The sequence below is a fragment of the Phocoena sinus genome, chromosome 5 (assembly GCF_008692025.1).
Source record: "Phocoena sinus isolate mPhoSin1 chromosome 5, mPhoSin1.pri, whole genome shotgun sequence".
NCBI lineage: Eukaryota > Metazoa > Chordata > Mammalia > Artiodactyla > Phocoenidae > Phocoena > Phocoena sinus.
In genome coordinates, this window is record NC_045767.1 from 114,432,086 (window position 1) to 114,449,750 (window position 17,665).

Below are 17,665 nucleotides of genomic sequence, written 5' to 3' on the forward strand. Positions count from 1 at the left end.
GTATCAGTTAATGAAAACTGCTATATTGAACTCACAATGCAAACTGGAAGTGCTTCAGGGTAAGCTTCACATACCTGCATTAAAGCAGGGAAAAAAGTAAATTTCAGAAGTCAAGATTGCTGTAGGAGTATCATGTAGCAGTTAAATCGACCATCAGGGGTGACCTAATCTTATTTTTCCCCCTTTGTCAAGGAGCTGTAATTTTCATTTAGGCAGCCTTTTCCAGTTTTAACTCCACTGGACACTCCAAAACGGGGCACTTATTCCATCAACCTAGTTATTGATGTCACCATATGTTATTTTTTAATTTTTATTTTTGTTATTTTTATTGTAATGTTTTTGGAGAGTGCTTGGAAGACTGTCACCTCCACAGACTTAAGGTGAATGTGTGAGAGAGTAATTCTCTGAGTGCCAAAACCCTGAAGAATTTATGTAGTTTAATCAACAAAAGAAAGTTACGAGAGAAACCTATTTTCTCTCGAAAAATCAGTAAGAATAATGAAATAATCGTTGTTTCAAGAGTGGGAAAAACTTTTTTTCCCCCTAGATCTGGCGAATAGCGGGATAAATTTGAAGAAGTCCATCCCACCCCCGCACGCGCGCCCCCCATTCTTTCCAGACAGAGCGGTTGCAAATCCCAGCCTGAGTCCGCCCTGGGAGCCTTAGGGCACCTTCCTCTTTGCTCTGTGTGTGTGTGTGTGTGTGTGTGTGTGTGTGTAGCTCTCGCTCTTTCCTTCAGTCTGTGCCTGTGTGTGTGTGTGTGTGTGTGACAGAGAGAGAGAGAGAGAGCGCGAGAGGAGAGAGAGAGCGAGAAAGAGAGCGAGAGAGCGAGAGAGAGAGAGAGAGAGAGAGAGAGCAAGAGAGCGAGCTGTGAGCTGTGCTGCCGCCGCCGCTGCCCTTTGATCCCGACATTAGTGTTAGGGGCTCGGAGACACAGAGCGCGGCCATAGACACCGACGCACCGGCACTCATTTATTTATACCTCCCATCACACACACGAGCATAGGACACACACACACTCACACCTATTAGATCCGTTTCCATTGAAGAATATTACGCTCGGGGACAAGCCAGGTGCACGACCAAAAAATTAAAAAAAAAAAAAGAAAAAAAAAAGAAAGGAAAGAAAAGAAGAAAACCCCTCTTCTGGCTCCAGGAAACAAGCTTCAACCCATTGCACACACCGGAGAGAAGGGGTTTCCCCCTGCCCGCCCGCGCGCCCCCCAACTACCTCCCCGCTCCTGCCAGTGTCTGCCTCTCTGCCCCCACGGGGGTTTATTTGATCTCACATTAACCAAGGAGGAGAATGTGAGAAAAGGGGGAAAATGCCCAGGAGGAAGCAGGAGCAGCCCAAGCGCCTTCCCTCACGTAAGTCATCCCTTCTCCACCTCCTCTCGTGCCATTTTCTCGCCCTCCCTCTCCTCTTTCCCCTCCGCAGCCTCCTCCGTTGTTTTCTGCATTAGTTTAGGGTTACAGAGGTGAAACTGACAAAGACACAGCCCGGGTTACTCCTCGTTTAGGTCTATGCTGAGGCAGCCATGTTGGTGATGATCAGCCCCGTGCCCTTTCTATTCTCTCTCTCTTTTTCTTTCTTTCTCTCACCCCCCCCCCTTTTTTTTTCCTTGAGATCGGGCTTTTTTCCCTTTTCCCTCCCCCTCCCCCTCCTCACTCCGGGTTGCTGGGGGGAGGGGGCAAAAGAAGGGAGGAGGGGAGTAGTGTGGATGCCGGGGTTTTTTTAATCGGGGGTGGAGGGGAGGTGGGAGAGGTTGGAATCTTTTTAAACAAGAAATTCCTTGCGGATCCCGGTGCCTGAGGGTGCGGGGGTCGGGGCGCGCCGAGGGCTGGGGGCCGTGACATGGCGTTTGGGGGTGTCGGGGCGAGGGCGCGCGGCCGCCTGCCGAGTACGGGATCCAGGGAGAGGTCCGTCTCCGGCTAAAGGTTGCGCCGGGGCTGGTCGGGCCCGGAGCCGCCGGCGGCAGCGGCGGCGGCAGGAGCAGGAGGCGGAGGTGGAGGAGGCGGCGGCGGAGGAGGGGAGTCGGGGGCGGGCGAGGCGGGAGCGGCTGGGAGGGTGTGGGGGCACCGCACACAAACACACGGGTACACACGCGCCGCCGGGCGGCTGCTCCCGGGGCGCCGGGGCGAGGGGGCGCGCCGGGGCGCGGGGCGGCCGGGCTGGGGGCGAGGCCCGGCAGCGGCGGGCGGATGTGGGGTGCGGGAGCTGCGCCGAGGCGGAGGCAGGAGGCAGGGCGGCTCGCGGCGCGCGAGGTCCCTGCAGAGCCGAGGGGAGGGAGGAGCAGGGCTCCTGGCCGCAATAAAATGCGGGGTCAGTCGGAGCAGACGGAGCCGGGCGAGACTCGGGCTCTCAGACCCCCCTCCCCGGCGAGCCTGAGCAGAGTCCAGGACTAAAGTGCATCACAGCCCTCCCCGGCTGCAGCCACACACCAACTGGAGACACACACCGCCGGCACGGCCCGGTCCCCTTCCCCTCCTCCACCCGCGCCCCTGGTCCCTCTCCGCCCTCCCTCCGGCTTTTCTTTGCGAGACTCTTAACTTTTCCCCCACTCCCTCTCCAGCTCACACCCCCCCCCCCCCCAATCTTTCTCCGCTTTGAGTGTTCCGAGATGCTGCTAAAGCTAAAAGTGAAGGAGAAAGAAGCAACTAAAAATATCCCTCGGGGCCGCCCGGCTCCTTGAATGCAGGGAGGAGGGGGCAGGGGAGAAGGCGTGGGGCGGGGTGACGGGGAGGAGGGGACGCCGGAGGCGCCGGAGGGAGGGTCGGGGGAGACGGAGGGTCAATTTCTCTTCTCTCCCCCCGCACTGCTCCTCTCTCCCGGCGGTTTGGCGCTGCTTGGAGCCCGATCCTGCAAAACCCGGGCTGGGGGCGGGAGCGGAGCCGGAGCGCCCGCCCGCGCGGGTGTCAGGCCGACGTGGTCGGTCACCTGAAGTTCACGGAGGGTGGGGGAAGGGTTAAGGTTATGGTGTCTCGGGCTGGGGTTGTGTGTGAGCGTGTGCGTTTCCGCTGCAGACAGGCAGCGCGATCGATCTCCCCCTCGCGAAATCTCCGCGGCGGTGCCTGGCCGGGGGACGGGCAGGGGGCGCGGGTGGCTCGGGCCGGGCGCCCCCGTGCCTCCGTGTCACCCGGGCCGCGGCCGAAGTGGCGAGCAAGGGCACTCGCAGGCAGCCCGCTCCGCAAACATTCCTCTTTCTTTCCCCTTCCCGGTACGCAGGAGTCGACGCACAGGGCTTGGGTTGTGCTTTTTTTCCCCTTCCTTTAAAAAAAAAAAAAAAAAAATGCCCCTGTGCAGTCCTTTCTTCGCCTGCCCGCTAGAGGTTCTGAGGATAATATCACATATGTAATATATATGCACATAAAATCATTCGCAGGCGCCTGGGTGTGTAGAGAAATTTTGTGCGAGGAAGGAGAAGGCGGCGGAGTCGGGGAGGGCGAGTTGGGAGGCTCCGCGCTGCGATTCACAGAAAACTCGCAGCAGTTGGTGGAAGTGTGTGCGTGCACATGGCCGGCCGGCCGCAGTTCCCAGCTCTTTTCGGGGGCGTTTGGGGGCAGGGAGAGGAGGCAGGAATCCTGGGGGCGCGTCTGGGGAGGCTTGCCCTGCTCGGACAAAATGGGCTTCAGTGTTCTCTGCGAACTTGCCCTTAGATGGCAACTTTGGGCGCTGATGAGCTTGTGTGCGAAAACCAGGGCGGTGAGGTTATTTGGTCATTTTCCTTTCTTCTTAAAAAAAACCTTGGCGGGGTGAGAGGGTGGGTAGGGGGGGAGAAGGGATTTATCTGCTCGGTTGTGACGGAGATGGAACGCCTTCCCTCCCGTTGTGGGTAGTGAAGTCGGGCAGCTGCAGCCTGCCCTGCTGCTGACCTTGACCCTGACCTCGTGCGACTACCCTCTCCGTCTGAGAGGAAATTCAGGCTCCATTTTAGCTCGTGTGTTTTGGTGGGCCTCTCCAGTGCGCTGGGGCCTGGTGATTAAGTTATATTTTGAGAGTGGTCTCTCCCACCCTGTTCTCTAATTGAATACTGTTATCCACTCAAGTTAAAAAAAAAAAAAAGAAAAAGAAAAAAAAATCAACTCTTTCTCTCAGTCACATAAAGCCACTTTTACTGAAGTAAAAAGCAATAACCTTTTGGAAACACCGTAAAAGTCCCTCCAGTTTTTAAAGAGAAGCCTAATTTGTGAAGCTTTCTCCACTTACCTTTGGTTTGAATGGATTTTTGTGGATGTGTGCTGCCTGCTTTAAGCATAGTTTACACATGTTTTGTGAGCAGTTTGCATTTGAGCTAAGAGCAATTTCTGGGCAAATGGTGTATTTTGCAAGTTCAGACGTAGTAACCCAAGGCTTGCTAAGTGCTGAGTGAGTCTTGAAAGAACCTGCAGTGAGGTGGACTTTGGTCAAATTAGTGTTAATTTGTATTTAATGTAGAATATAATTGTAGCCCTAAATTCCAGTTTTAATGCTAAGTTCTTTGTTTATTTGTTTGTTTATTTGTGTGCGGTGGGGGGGGGGGAGGCCGGATTTTTCTTTCCCTGGAGAACCGTTTTGTATCAAAGTTAAAATACAGAGAGTTGGGAGTTGATTGCTCTAATAGACTGTCATCCTGAGTCTTTAAGAAGTTATCTAGGGGCCGACTTAACATTTCTCCATAAAAGAAAGGACTGATATGCGTGGATTTCAGGGTGGGAAAGGTGGGAGGGGGAATGAGGTGGGGAGCATTGCTTTTGAAACCAAAAAGCCTTCTGAGTAAACACAAGTGCTTAAAAGCCACTATTGATGTAACGTTTTTAGAATTTAGAGAACCCGTAAACACAAAGAAGTTCAAATTAGACTACAAGAAAAGAAACTTGTGATAACTGCATCTCTAGAAAATTTAGGATGCTTTCCACTTCCTCTTAGGTTCCCCCCCTTGCCTGTGTACCCCTCCCCCCATAAACCATTGCTACTAATAAACTCTATGTGTTAGTAAATATGATACTAGCCAGCCACAGTGGGGAATCTCCAAAGCCCACAGTCCTCCCACCCTATAGCACAGACACCAGGGAACCTGGAAGTTCCACCCTCCAGTAGATTAGTCCTGGAAATCCAGACTAGCACTTGGTATTATCTGATACCAAGTCTGGGGTGAGCCTCAGCCCCTGGCACGGAGTCCCAGCAATTCCCCAGGCTGGGCTTCGTTCTGCTAAGGTTTCCTAGCTCCTTCTGTTCAACTAGACACCCATGGGACTGTTCAGAACCGAATTAGCTTTGGGGATGGGCGAGCCTTTAACCTGACACTACTAACCTAAGCGTTAGATTTCTGATTTAAAATTCTACACAGTCCTTTCCTCCTGGGCCTCTGAAGTAAGTGTGTGTGTGTTTGTTTTTGTTATGTGGGCCTCATACATATGCAGAAAAACAAATGGACTGTCCTATAGAATTGAATGGTGATCCTACTGGCTGCCAATCAAAAAGGCGAGCTGCGCTAGCTTTCGGAGGTGACCCCCAACCAAGGGTGTTAAACCTAAACTACTTTTGAGAAGTGGATTTCAAAATTATTATTCAAACTAAAGCCTTTATTTCTTGGCCTAGAGCAGTAATTATCATTTTGGGATTTAAATACGACTCTACTGCAATTGATGGCTCTTTTACAAAAGTTCTTTCCATTAACGGGGTCCGATACTATGTTCCCAAAAAATGTCCTAGAGGTCCTTGGAGCTATACGATGTGCTTATCTTTAGCAGAATCCTGAACTGCAGAGTTTAAAAATGTCTGTCAGCCTGAGAAAGAGGAAGAGAGGGAAACTGATACGGTGACTGTTTGCCAGGCCTGGGGCTCAGCCCTTTGTGAACATCGTTCCATTTGGGATCACAAACTGGAGAGGGAAAGGGGTGTGTTTGTTGCATCTGTAAAACCTTTGACCATCGGTGCCATCAGCACTTTTAAGATTTCCTCATTAGCTTCAACTTACCCCTAAACGGGTATGAGTTTAGATTCTCTTCTGTTTATCATTGGAAAGCTGCCCGATGCCTATTCCCGAGGGGGAGCACAAAGGAAAAGTTCATAAAACAGTTGTTTTGTTATTCCAGTATTTTCACTGTTTACTCAGTTGTGGGTCAAGACCAGAACAGGTTATTGTGTTCGTCAGGAACAAAACTTTAAAAATTCTTTCTTGCTTTCTAGTAAAATTGGGAAACAAGATGACTGAAAAGCGACAGGATCCCTTATTTTTATATCTTTATGGGTCTTTCTATGTCTATTGAAAGATAGAAGGTAGAAGATTGAACCCTTTCCCTTACTTATTCTTATTCAATTCTTTCAGTGACCAGACAGTACCTCCTGACTAGGACAGGAACCATGGGGAAGTTTTTAAAATCTGAAATAGGAAAGTATTTCACTTCGGATGATTCTGGGGTACCACAAAGCAGGCTTGCTTGATGTTGGGCAGAAGTGCCTATCTGTTCTCCTGAAAGAAATCCATGTATTCCTAATACAGTAAGTAGGGCCCACTGAGCTTTGCTGTTAAAATAAGGAAGATAGCTCAAAATCGCATTCCTTCTAATGCTGCAAAATAGTTTGTAATAAAGAAATTGATTTTTAATTTGTCTACGTGTTGCCATCTCGCTCTGGGGATGACACAGCTGGTGTGAACTGACAAGTCTCCCGCACCAAGTGTTAATAAATCACGTTGGGGAAGTAGAAATTGGACAGCTTTTGGCCAGTGTTAGAGCTTGCTGTGCATTTGAGTTTTTAGAGTCTTTGAATGGCCTGTTAGGAGAGTTCCTAGGGAGGTGTGGAAAGTCTTGATCTCGCGAGGCTTATAAAATTAGATGGACAAAAAGGCTGTGGAAACAGCCAAGGGATCTTGTTGTACTGATGGAGTAACCAGGCAGGCTTCTCCTGGGGTCACAAGTTGGTTTACAATACAAGGATTAATTAATTAATGTCAAGATGTCCTTGTAGGAAGGACCAGATTCGAAATGTGGAGGTAAAGCAGTTTATTTAGTAATCCCAGTAGGTCAGATTGTGTCTGAATGACTTCGTTTCCCCGAAGAGAAAACTCATCCGGTAGCACTAACCCTGGTCACTTCGTGCAAAGTGGTGTCTTTGGACTCAAAAGATGATAAGGTGCGAAGGAAATGATGGTGGAGCCCAGATTGTGAGAGTGGAAAAAGCTCTCTTGGTTTCCGTGACTGGTCAGTAATGCCCTCTGTGAAAGCTGAGGGCAGCTCAGTCCTGGGAGGAGGTTAATATATCCTTTCGCTTTCCTCGTTTGAAGTTGCCTCGTCTCTCCTCCACTCTTCCTTTTTAAATCTCTGCTGGAGTATTAGGACAGGAGGACCGAAAAACAAACACAACAGGCTGGAGCTCATCTCTCTATTCTGAGTGATGTGTTAGTAATTTTCTATAATTTAATCAGACTGATCGCAGAACAAGATAATGAGAGTGTGACCTACAAATAAGACTTTTGGGGGCGTGAAAGGCTTTCTAGCAGAAGGTTTTTACAAGACCATGAGCTTTGTGGTGAAGGAGTAGATTTTGAGTCTCCTCTTATCTGAAAGAAATCCAGACCAGGCCTAGAGATGGGAAGGACATGTGGGGGGGTTTTGTTTTTTTGGTTTTTTATCCATCAGATTTCGTTACTGCTTTGGCCTCAGTAAAGGCACTCTAGAATCACATTTTAGAGATGCAGACTGTCAGTGAAGATGCTGTGTCGTGTTTCTGATGGGCTCTTTTCTATTTCCTGCTTTCTAGGTGTAGCTCAGTAATGCATACCATCTAGGGCCATGTGTACAAAATACTTTATGGTTTATGGTAGCTGAAATGTCTTTCGTCATATTTCATGAGAAACTAATGTGCAAAGCACAGACCTTAGAAATAGGTAAGAGATTTCATGGGCTGAAGTTTCTAGCTGCTTTCCCCTTCTGTTTAGGAGGCAAGTTTTGTATTCTATCCTCCATCTGTACATTACATTTTTATGATATTAGAGAATAGTATATATGTCTAGGTGCTGAAGCAGGGGCCTCTCAGATGGCTTTATCATTCCCCAAGGACCAACCTTGGGATAGAATCACTGCAGTTACAAGGTAGTTTCATAAATTAAAATCAGACTGGCTTGATACTAATCTTTAGCTGCATGGGTGCATATTGCTGTTTATTTTATAAAAGTCAGCCTCACTGCCTGTGTACACACACACACACAGACACACACACACACACACGTACACAGAAGCTACACTGTAGCTAATTTTATAAAATGTACAGTGATACACGCCCACGGTCTGAAATCAGCCTGAGGCCTTTAGCCACTCTGTTTTTCACAGACTGACCCAGAGTTATAGTAAATGCAGCAGATTCTGTGTGCCTAAAAAGGATATTGTTTCCAGCCTTCCATTCCCTTCTTGTTAAAAAACTTCTACCACCGAAGCTCCCTCGAGTTCTTAAATGACTAAGGACTTAGGTACTCTGCTTCTGTTTTAAGAAATTCCAAATTCAGCCGAGTTCTGTCTCCAGCAAGGAAGGAATGTGTGGACCTTCTCCGAGGCTTGCGCCTGAAAAAGCCAACCCCAGAATAATCCCTCTCTCTCTCTCTCCCTCTTTCCTGTAATTTTCTCATGGGTCAGAAAAGTGGTTAGAGCCCCATTAGAAGTGAGTTGTGAAGGGAAAAAGACGAAGGGTGAGAGAAATGTGGCGTCTCGGGATGAACTGTTTGGAGTGCTCTGAAGAGGCTGGCTTTCAAAGGGGAATGGAGAAGGCCAGGGAAGATGGTCTTTTCCATGATTGACCAGCAGCAGCCTCTTTATCTGTGCTTTTGAAACAAGCTACTGGACTTGAGGAGGGTGATAGATTTTTCTAAAGTTACGTAGTGCCAGTGTCTTGGGTTGTCTGGTGGTATATTTTATTTATTTACTTGTTTTTATTATTATTGGAGTATAATTGCTTTACAATTTTGTGTTAGTTTCTGCTGTACAGTAAAGTGAATCAGTTATATGTATACCTGTATCCCCTCCCTTTTGGACCTCCCTCCTATCCAGCCCCCATCCCACCCATCTAGGTTGTCACAGAGCACCGGGCTGAGCTTCCTGTGCTTTACAGCATGTTCCAACTAGCTATTTTTACGCATGGTAGTGTATATATGTCATTCCTAATCTCCCAATTCGTTCCCACCTTCCCCTTCCCCACTCTGTGTCCACAGGTCCGTCTCTACGTCTGTGTCTCTGTTCCTGCCATACAAATAGGTTCATCTGTACCATTTTTCTAGATTTCACATATATGTGTCAATATATGATATTTGTCTTTCTCTTTCTGACTTACTTCACTCTGTATGACAGACTCTAGGTCCCTCCACATCTGTACAAATGACCCAATTCGTCCCTTTTTATGGCTGAGTAATATTCTATTGTATATATGTGCCACGTCTTCTTTATCCATTCATCTATCGTTGGACATTTAGGTTGTTTCCATGTCCTGGCTATTGTAAATAGTGCTGCAATGAACATTTTGGTACATGACTCTTTTTGAATTAATGGTTTTATCTGGGTATATGCCCAGTAGATGGGATGCTGGGTCATATGGTAGTTTCTATTTTTAGTTTTTTAAGGAACCTCCATACTGTCTCCACTGAGGCTGTATCAATTTACATTCCCACAACAGTGCAAGAGAAAATATCATGTGATTTTTGCCCTCTTTTCACTATGTCTACTGTATGCAGTACATCTTAAGTAAAAAACGGAGACCCCGTACATGCTTTTTAAGGTCATAGAGTAGTGGCCAGTGTTCAGGCTCTGCCAAGCTGTTTAGATCTGAGCTCTGACACTAACTAGCTGTGTGACCTTGGGCAAATTACTTAACTTCCCTGTTCTCTGGTTTCCTCATCTTTCAATAGTGATAACAGTCCCTATATCATAGGGATATTGTATGTATTAATTGAATACCTATATAAATGTCAATATTATGTACACACACAAAGCCATACCTAATTAGTGGCTTGCTTTGTAGAAAGAGCTCAAGAAAGATTAAGCTATTATTAAGTATATGAAATGTTTCTGTTTGCTTAGTTTGTGATTAACTGTAGGCATATCTGACTCAGAACTTTTTTGGTTGATGTCTGTGTTTATTATTATTTAAAAAATGTCCATGTATCTCATAGAGTAATAATACGATATGGTAAAATTCTTTTATAAGGCTATATAATAGGGCTTGACAAGTACTTGTTTCCATAGGCCAACAATATTACTTTAGACTTTTACTGGAGGAACAAGTTCCTCTGTGTGTATGATTTGACTGAATTATATCTAAATTGTGTAATAATCATATGAATTTTGACTGGGTTTTACTGTAAAGTGATGCTAGTAAATCCACATTCCCAGATTTTCAGCTGAGATTCAAATGAGAAAATAAGTGTTAGTAAAAGTTTATTTATTCATTGATTTACCAGTCAGTCCACTGATTAAAATTACCCAGGGGAAATTTCTATTGGGTTTTCTATGTGTTACATAGGTAATAGTTCAAATTTTGCACAGAAAGAAGGAAAGACAGGGTCTGCTGTTTCTAATTGCAGAGGACCAAACCAAGAGAACATTAGATGATTTAGGGTTCTTTTTAATTTTAATTTATATTGGAGCATAATTGATTAACAGTGTTGTGTTAGGTTCAGGGTACAGCAAAGTGATTCCATTATACATATACATGTATCTATTTTTCAAGAATTTAAAAGAAGGATTGGGGTATGTGTGTGTCGTATGTGTGTGTTGTGTGTGTGTTATGGATGATATTAGAAGTCACAAGCTAGTGGCCTACTGATATGTTTTTGCCCCATTACAGTATGTTTAAAAAACTCGAGACAGCATTTGGAAATGGTCGGTTTCACATACAAATCCAGATTTCCAGCTTCTTCTGAAAACTTGGACGAGCAAGCAGCACCAGGCCACCTCCCCACATGGCAGCAATCTGGTGCAGTCGGTGGCGGCTGTCTCCCTTCCCTGGCATGTGCTCGCCAGTCTGCCACAGTTCCTGCCACTGGGCTGCCGTGTCCCCGTCTGCATGTACATCTGCCCACCCCGTGAAGTGTCTTATCTCCCAGCCCCCACAGGCGTTTGGATTAGAAACTGTTCTATATTCCCCAATAGTCTGTAACCTTGTAATTCATCACTGAAGCTAGGGTACTATAAACCACATCCTATGACAGTATCAGGAATCTGTCGAGGGTTGGGATTAAGATCCTGGTACTAGACGCGTGAGTTCGACCCTGGCTGTCCCACATTTTGGCTGTGACCTTGGCAAGTTTCTACAGTTTGCCTGTCTTCTCATCTGTAAATTGGGAAAACGTCGTAGGTCCTATGGGGTCAAAGTGAGTTCATACGTGTAGATATTTTGATTCGTGTCTGGCACATAGTATGTGCACAATAAGTGCTGGCCACATTAAGACACTCGAGGTGTGAATTTCTTTCTTTTCTTTTTTTTTTTTGTGAATTCCTTTCAACTAAGGATCCCAGTACCATTGCTTTAACTGTGCTGTGTAATCAGTCAATGACAACTATTGTTGCCTCTCAGTTTCTGATCGTAATCAGCCAACCCAGTGGTTCTCTACCCTGGTAGCCCATTATAATCACCTGGGAGATTTAAAAAATGCAAACACCCCCCCAGATATTTAAACTTAATTGGCCCAGAGTGGAGTCTGGGCATGGACATCCTTTAAAAGCTCCCCAGGTGATACAAATGGGTAACAAGAGTTGAAGACCCTTGAACTAACCAGAACTCCCACTCTGGGCTGATGCCATGTCAGCCAAAAATAAAGGCATGATTTTGAGTCTGGGCAGCTTATTGATGAGAATCTGTTAAACTCTTAAAACCTTTAAAAATAGCTCATGGATCTGAATAATTGACTCCAACTCCTCCAGATCAGAAACCAGAGGTTCAGGGAAGGACCTGTACTAAGCAGGAGACACAGATTCTAGTCTTCTCTGTCACCTTCTCCCACCACAATCACCAGGGTTTCTCACTAGCGTTGTGACCTTGGGTAAGTCACTTGGCCTCTCTGTACTTGCGGAGTGCCGTCTTGTAAAATGGATAACAGTACATTAGCCACACCTTCTCTTTATATAATGCTTATATAAACATTTTCGTCGATACCATCTGCCTGTGAGGCAGGCAGGGAAGAGCCCCTCCTCTTACCAATTGGACAGACCTGGAAACTGGGCCACAGGGAGGAAGAAACTAGCTTGAGAGGTCACTGGAGCGAGTACTGTGAAAGGCTGGAGCCCTGTGAAGGGCAGGTCTCTGGGCTCAGAGCTGCTCTGAGGTCTGTGAAACCTTCACGGGGTCTCAAGCTTGAAGGATATGCCTTCACCACCTGCACCTCCTCTCAGACCCTCCACTGCAGGAGGGCCCCTAGGTGCTGATGGAACACATACGTTGCCCTGTGATTCACAAAAACTTGTGCTACCAATCATATTTCTTTCCTCAAAGATTTATTTTGACCTTAGACTAAGCAGAGGGTCATAGAATAGAGTCACATGCAGTGATGTACTTTCTGGGGTCTGAATTACGTGCTCCATGTGGAGAACACTGCCTACATGTAATGGCCTAGAATTGTGAGTTGTTTTCTATTCTGTGCTTGTTTGGCCCTACTTGTTAACCCAACAATCCTCTCTGGAGCATGAAACACAGCTGTATTTGGAAGGAAACAGAGTGTGGGACACCCTGTGCTTCAGGAAATTTTCTGGAAATGTGCTATAGGATTTCTCCCTTCTAGGGGAAAGCAAACCTCCAATAATAACTTACTGGGTTTTAATCTGACCTTAAGAAAGAGGGAAATCAAATTATAGTGAGCTGCTTTCTGACATTTATAGGAAGAGAGGAATTTCATAATCTAGAAGTAGGGCTTGGGTTGGCTGGATGGCTAGATCACAGTTAGAAGTGCTGTGTACCAATGGCTACTCAAATACATGTTGATAGATGAGAAATATATACAAAAGAGAAGAAAAGAATACATGTATTTTATTTTATTTTTTTCCTTTCTTTTTTTATTAATTTTTATTGGAGTATAGTTGCTTTACAATGTTGTGTTAGTTTCTGCTGTACGGCAAAGTGAATCAGCTATACGTATACATATATCCCCTCGTTTTTTGGGTTTCCTTCCCATTTAGGTCACCACAGAGCATTGAGTAGAGTTCCCTGTGCTATACAGTAGGTTCTTATTAGTCATCTATTTTATACGTAGTAGAGAGTACACGTATTTTAAATATGACTTGTGTACTCCATGAGACTGGAACCATGGAAATCACAGATATTAACTGTTTATTAATTTATTCTTAAAAATCTATACTGGCTTTTAATGACAAAAGGAGTGCATGTTTAGTATAAATAATTAAAACAATGCAGGAATATTTATAGTAAGATGTGAAAGTCTCGTTTCCCAACTTACACCCCCAGAGATAACTGCTGTTAATCAACAAGCAATATTTAAAATTCAGCCATCATTTGAAAAATGGATGCATTTCAGCAGAGTTGGCTCCATTAACGTAAGTACTGAATTCAGGACAAGGGTGATAACATTGGCCTTGTGAACTGATTAGATCACATGCATAATAGTGAATCGCAGATTGAGTGCCCTGATTTGAAGGGGGACATTGATAAACTGCTCACCAGAAGGGAGGCAACTAGAATGTTGCAAGCTCTTGAAATCATCACGTGAGGAATTTACTCTTGAGGCAATTGGGAGTACTTAATTCGAAGAAAAAAGTGAGGGTGCATAAAAATTGTTCACGGTAGCTACATTGAAATATATGAAGTTCTGTCAAGTGAAAAAGGGAGTAAACTTACTCTGGATTGTCATTCATCCTAAATTCTCACCTTGTGTCTTCTAACTGATACTTGATTTATCCATCCATCCATCCATCCATTCATTCATTCATTCAGGCAGCAGTAACTGAGTGCTTCTGTGCCAGGGATTAAGGATCTGTGGAGCTGAACAGAGCATGGTCCCGGCTCACAAGGATCTCAGAGCCAAGCAGGCAGAGAAGGAGATGGAAACAAATAACTAAAGTTCAGCTTGAAAAGTATTTTCATAGATTTCTGAAATGCTGAGTAGAAAACAGAGACTAGGACCCACAGGGTAGAAGTTATAGGGAAGATAAGTTTGGTTCCTTACGATAAGGGCCTGTTGAATAAATAAAACTGCCCTCAAATGAAACAGAAGATCTTGTGTTTACAAAGAAGCTGGTTCCACCACCTGTCAAGGGTGATTTTTTTAAGGACTGCAAGTAAAGAGGGGGTGAGACGGGGTGCAGAAATGTTGAGAATTCTATCGAGCAAATGCTTCTTTGCTTGGTTTCTCTTATAAAACAGGAAATCTGCTCCTACAGCGGGGAGAAAACATCTTTCGGTATGGTGAATTGAAAGCCTTTTGGGAGTAAGGATACCTGGATGTCGACACACATTAGAGCAGCGAGGATTTGTTCAGCTGAGGGTTGGAGTCCCTACTTGGTGCTCATTCATTAAGAAAAAGTTTTGAGCATTTACCTGGCTCATAAAAGTTGTATAGAATGCAGTCTGTGCTGACAGTTCTTTCAAATATTGACACAAAACAATCACAGAGGATAAGTACAAATCAATATGCCAACAGGTACACGACAATAACATATGAATTAGGTGTGTAAATGTTTGAGGAAACTCAGAGGAAGAGTGATGGGTAGAAGATTCTTGGAGAGGATTGGTACCTAAAGCATCCTCAAGGATGTGATGGATTTAGATCTTGAGACGAGAGAAGAACGTTCCAAGCAGAAGAAATACCATTAGCCAAAAGAGGTTGAAATAAACCAGAAGTAGGCAGGAGACACTAAGGAACTTCGTTCGACCAGAGCGGGCATATTGGTGATGTAAGGATAGGAAGTAGGAAAAATGTAATAGGAGCTGGCCCAGGTGATAAGAGATTCTGCTGGTTAAGTTTAGTGTTTTGGATACAGCACAAAATCAACTGTGAAATTTGGTAGTTTTTCATTGTGCTGTAGATGGAGATGGAGGATGATGACCTGAAGGAAGAAATGGCCTTTTTAAGTAGGGAGGGCTATTGAAAAACCAAAGTAGATGGATGGCAGTGGCTGTGACCACTGAAGGTGTCCGAGAAGAGACCTGCCCCAGTGATGGGGTTCTCTGGGGCCGGTGCTGCAGACCCTCAGCCAGGGCTTAGTCCCCACCCCTCCTCCAACCACCCCTTCCATACGTCTTTGGTTTCCTTTGGCAAAGAAAGCTCTAATGAAGCGTCTCCCTTTGGAGGTTGCAAAGTATGTGCCATTTACAAAAAAATAATATATCTAACATTCATACATATATAATGAAGCATTATGGTTAAATGAACATTAATAAACCTACTGCCCAATCTAACAGATTTCAACGCTAGCAAATTCCTCCTGCTGCCTGTTCCCATTTTCCTAAATTTTCTGTTGATCATCCCCCTAGCTTTTTCTCTATAGCTTTACCATATTTAGTTTCACTTGTCTTTGAAATTTATAAAAATGTAAATGTATTAAAAAGTTGGCAAATAGCATGCATTCCGCACCTTGGATTTTCATCCAACTGTTACCTTTGTGCGATGTATTCATGTTGATGCTTTTAGCCGTGGTGCATTCATTTTCGCTGCTCCCTAGTACTGTACTGTAGAAACATACCACAGCGTGTGTGGTTTGTTTCTACTTTTTGCTGTTAGAGTAGTGCTGCTGTGAGCATACAAGTACATATCTCTTTGGCCTGAGTGAAAATTTCTCTAAGACACTGGTTCTCAAATATTTTGGTCTTGGGACCTCCTAAAAGTTATTGAGGACGTCAAAGAGCTTTTGTGTGTATGCATTGTATCCATCTCTATATAGCATAACAGAGATTAAAATTGAGAAATTAGGGCTTCCCTGGTTGCGCAGTGGTTGAGAGTCCGCCTGCCGAGGCAGGGGACACGGGTTCCTGCCCCGGTCCGGGAAGATCCCACATGCCGCGGAGCGGCTGGGCCCGTGAGCCATGGCCGCTGAGCCTGCGCATCCGGAGCCTGTGCTCCGCAACGGGAGAGGCCGCAACAGTGAGAGGCTCGCGTACCGAAAAAAAAAAAAAGAAATTAAATATTTTTATTGTTAAAAATAATGGTTATAACCCATTATCTGTTCATTATAAATAGGATATTTTTATGAAAAATACCTTTTTCCAAAATCTTTAGTGAGAAGAGTGGTATCATTTCATAATTTGACAAATCTCTTTAACGTCTGACAAGAGTATCATATCTGCTGCTGCATTCAGTCAGTTGCAGCGTGTTGTTTTGGATGGAATATAGGAAGAAAATCTGGCTTCGCACAGATATGTAATAGCCTTTTCAGATATTTACGGCTATTCTTTGGTACTTTGCCAAGACTCAAAAAGAGGGAGCTTCTTAAAGCTATCCCTCAGCTTAGTTCATTGTAATGTGGAATCTGAAACCATTTCCATGAATTTTTTGTATTTAGTTTCATTAAAACCTACTGGTCTATACTGCAGTTTGAATGGATCACCATGTATGTACCATCACACGTGAGTTATTTGGAAAAGATTGTTTTACTAAGTTCTGTAGATCTACCAAATGTTGAAACATTTCATTATACAGTATAAAAAAAGTATTAATGTCAACACTGGTCTTATTTGAAAAGTCTGTATTGGGAAACTGTCAAGTTCACAGCGGGTTTTCCAAAACTTTAATTCTTGCTTGAATTTTATCGTTGGCTACAAATGCTGTCAGCTTTTCCTTAAAGTATCAACCTTACTGCATTCATTTCTAAGAAATTGACTGCCAAATACCCAAATTTGAATGACCAAAGTTTGTCAGTTAAAAGTGATATTCCAGGTCTTCCCTGGTGGCGCAGTGGTTGAGAGTCCGCCTGCCGATGCAGGGGACACGGGTTCGTGCCCCGGTCCGGGGAGATCCCACATGCTGCGGAGCGGCTGGGCCCGTGAGCCACGGCCGCTGAGCCTGCGCGTCCGGAGCTGCTGAGCCTGCGCAACGGGAGAGGCCGCAACAGTGAGCGGCCCGCGGTACCGCAAAAAAAAAAAAAAGTGATATTCCAAGAAAAAAGTTGCTGGTTCTGCTCTTAACTCAATCACACACGTACTTTTCCTAGATACAGCCGTCGTACTTCAGTCGTGGCAGAAGTGCTTTTTGCACATATTTCATTACATTTAATATTTTTAAAAAGTTTACTCAAGGGTCAATCTTTAATAAAATTAATAATTTCTACTGCTGCTTCATCAAAGATATTCTTTTTTTTATATATATAATTTTTTTTTTTTTTTTTTGCGGAATGTGGGCCTCTCACTGTTGTGGCCTCTCCCTCTGCGGAGCACAGGCTCCGGACGCGCGGGCTCAGCGGCCATGGCTCACGGTCCCAGCTGCTCCGTGGCATGTGAGATCTTCCCACATGAACCCGTGTCCCCTGCATCGGCAGGTGGACTCTCAACCACTGCGCCACCAGGGAAGCCCTAATTTTTTTCTTTTTGACCACGCTGCATGGCTTGTGAGATCCTAGTTCCCTGAGCAGGGATCAAACCCACAGCCCCTGCATTGGAAGCTCAGAGTCTTAACCACTGGACCGCCAGGGAAGTCCCCCACCAAAGACATTCTTAAGTGAAACTGTCAGGGTTGTTTGTGTATGTGTGTGTGTGTGTGTG

The 17,665-nt window shown here is 45.2% G+C and overlaps 1 protein-coding gene across 3 annotated transcripts in view; it reads left to right on the plus strand.

The window, feature by feature from the left end:
* The first annotated feature begins 856 nt into the window (after positions 1 to 856).
* ZNF827 (zinc finger protein 827) overlaps positions 857 to 17,665 on the plus strand; it is a 176,825-nt gene continuing 160,016 nt past the window's right edge. For all 3 annotated transcript variants that reach the window (XM_032633168.1, XM_032633169.1, XM_032633167.1), the window contains exon 1: positions 857 to 1,368. The gene's annotated coding sequence lies outside the window, so the exon portion shown is untranslated. The remainder of the gene's footprint in view (positions 1,369 to 17,665) is intronic.